Here is a 3267-nt window from a genome sequence, read left to right as displayed (position 1 = left end):
ATGAATTATATACTATGATTGTATGTATATGGATTGTTTATGGAGTATATACTATAATTGTATGTTTATGGATTGTGTATGAATTATATACTATGATTGTATGTATATGGATTGTTTATGGAGTATATACTATAATTGTATGTTTATAGATTGTGTATGAATTATATACTATGATTGTATGTCTATGGATTGTGAATGGATTATAAACTATAATTGTATGTATATGGATTGTGTGTATGAATTATATACTATAATTGTATGTCTATGGATTGTGTATGGATTATATACTATGATTGTATGTCTATAGATTGTGTATGGATTATATACTATGATTGTATGTATATGAATTGTTTATGGAGTATATACTATAATTGTATGTTTATGGATTGTGTATGAATTATATACTATGATTGAATGTATTGTGTATGTTGATTCTATGAATTTAGCCTATATCCAATGGGCAGAAAGAAGATTTTATTCTATTTAATATTTAATAATATTTAATTCTATTTTCGGGTTTATTAAAAAAGAATTCGAGGGCTTTCGATCTACGATATTCTCTTAATGATTTGCTTGTGCACTAACAAACTAGTTTTGTTTGTTCTACAGTTTGATCCACAGTTTTATTTGAGCAGAGCAAACTTTACAATCAAAACTTTTTATTTCTAATTCAGGTTGTTTCTGTGAACGGTATTTTTTATCCATCGAACTTTAATCCAATCAAGGTACATTATTCACACTGCAGTTACCAGAATAGAAATATAGGAATAAAAGCATCTATAGAGTAGAGTTTACATAAAAACCTAAGAGTCAAGGAAAATAAATTAAAATTCAATCTTGACATTTGTACGACAATTGCATTTTCAAAATGGGGACAATTGTACGAAAAATATGAATGTATCATAGCAAAAGGGAATATTTGTTCGAACCTTGTCCGAATCTGAGAATCCTGCATACAAATTATCGTGAAATGTAAAGAACATTTTCGTCTCAGTTCTGAACAAGGAAAATGAACCAGGAACCCCTATAATTATGTTTTTATAAAAGAGGATATTAAAGTTTCTGTGTGTAAGATAAATAAATCTTACAAACTTACCAGACTGAGTTTGTTTTATTTGTTTTTAAAAAATTCAGAAAAAAGGTTTTCAAAACAAAGTGTTTTACAGTTATTTAATAACCTGGAGAAAACATTAAAAAAAGTATTTTAGAGACTAATTTGCTGTTTCTAAAAAAAAAATTATCGATGTAACCTAAAGTAGAGCCGTAGAATCGATTATTTCATTATCATCATTACCTTTTCAGGTTTCTATAATTTTATTCGCAGATTTCTTCAAAATGTCGTCTTCACAATTAAAATAAAGAAAACCTCCATCAAAAAACCCTTGGCTTCGCGAACAATTGCTTTAAAGATAATATATTTGTTTGCAGGATAGTACTGGAGGAAACATTGCCCTGTGGAAACTGTCTGAATCAGTTGATACAAATGTATATAATCCTCTCTGCCTTCCTACACAGGTTTAGATCATAGATTAATTAACAAAACAGAGGACACTAGATGTCGTAGTTTTAAGATTTAAGGGTTTTTTTCGTTCACCATAACCCAAAGGCAGCAACCCCAATGGACTTCCGCGCAGGCAGCGCATGCTCTCTCTGTTTCTTGTAATTCAACTTCAAAAACCCCAAAATCTTGAAAAGACGACATCTAGAGTCCTATCTGTTATTGTTAATTAATCTTTGTTTTAGATATTAATAGAAACCACAACTGTGAATTTAAAGCCCATAATCCCCATAATTGAGGCTAAAAAAATTTCTGATAATTAATCTATAAAGAATCTTTTAAACATTTAAAAAAATATTAAAAATGTTCAACAAATAGGATTCTACACAAACAGGCACAGTCACACTTGTAGGCTGGAGAATATCTTAAAGAAGAAACAAATTTTAGAAAGAACGAAAACCGTAGAAAATATGATAGGGGGGGGGCATGAAGCGCCCCATATTTTAGAAAAGTTCACCTTCATCCATCTAATTGACAGTTGTTAATTCATTCAGTAGGCCTATATACTCCGTAGGGCAGATGTACTATTCATCATGGATTTATCTATCATCTTTATATCTATCTATCTATCTATCTATCTATCTATCTATCCATCTATCTATCCTGATATCTAAATATATCTTTTATTTATCTTCTCTATATCTAGGTATATGTATATATCTATCTATTTAATACACATGTCTATTTATCTATTTTTCCATCAAAATTAATCTACCTGTCGAATATACTATCTATACATCCATCTGATAAGTCTATCTAAATATGTCTAACGTCTACATATGAATACATCTAATGCTTTATTCATATATCTTCTATCTATCCATCCATCTCTTTTTCCCCATCTATCTATCAATCTATATATTCAGCTATCAGTCAATCAATCAATGAACAGGTATGTGATCCATGTAGCCCCTGGACATCTTTCTCTGTATGGAGAAGTGAGTTAATTGATCACCTTTGTATAATATTATTCTGTTTAATTATATTCCAGGCAATACAGGACAATTATAGTCATTCATTTAATGGGTTTATGGGTAAATGGGACTGTTGACGTAATTTCATTCAACAGAGTGCTATGTCCGATTTACATGGGAACCCTTGAAAGCTTTGGTCTATTGATTATTTTCAAAATTATAGTTACATTTTATAACCGATTTGCGGGATTTTTGCTTCTAAACCATGGAGGAAATCATAAAAATTTAACACTTTTTAAGCTTAAATAAAACGACATATCTTTCTTCCACATTATTGATTAGATAACCTCGTGAATCAGACGTGCCTCATATTTAAATAATTAATTGTTGAGTTACTGAGAAGATTGAGAAGATTAATAAATGAGTTGGTAAGTTATATTAATATACTGTTGAGTTAACAACTAATTTATGAGATGAGCTAGCGAGTTACATAATAAACTGTTGAGTTAATGAGAGAATAAAAAGATGAGTTAAATAATAAACTGTTGAGTTAGAATTATGAGATGAGTTAGTGAGTTAAATAACAATCTGTTGAGTTAATGAGATAATTAAGAGATGCGTTAATGAGTTAAAAAATAAACTGTTAATAAGAGATAATGACACTCTAAGTGTGTTAAGTCGTCTGATATTAAATGTGATAATTTTACTGCTTTGTTATGGTTAAATTAATTATAACGCGAGCAATGTAGATACATTTTAGTAAACAATACATTGAATTTAGATTACATATCTGGG

At 29.3% G+C, this 3267-nt stretch overlaps 1 long non-coding RNA gene across 1 annotated transcript; it reads left to right on the top strand.

The window, feature by feature from the left end:
* The first annotated feature begins 623 nt into the window (after positions 1-623).
* On the top strand, positions 624-1924 carry LOC111718205 (uncharacterized). The gene is made up of 3 exons (XR_002769003.1): positions 624-725; positions 1429-1515; positions 1877-1924. It is a non-coding gene; the product is annotated as an uncharacterized LOC111718205 (long non-coding RNA).
* The last annotated feature ends 1343 nt before the right edge of the window (positions 1925-3267 follow it).

Source organism: Eurytemora carolleeae, unplaced genomic scaffold (genome assembly GCF_000591075.1).
Source record: "Eurytemora carolleeae unplaced genomic scaffold, Eaff_2.0 scaffold770, whole genome shotgun sequence".
Taxonomy (NCBI): domain Eukaryota; kingdom Metazoa; phylum Arthropoda; class Copepoda; order Calanoida; family Temoridae; genus Eurytemora; species Eurytemora carolleeae.
The sequence above is the reverse complement of the archived record's forward strand: the minus strand, read 5'-3'. Positions and strand labels throughout refer to the sequence as shown.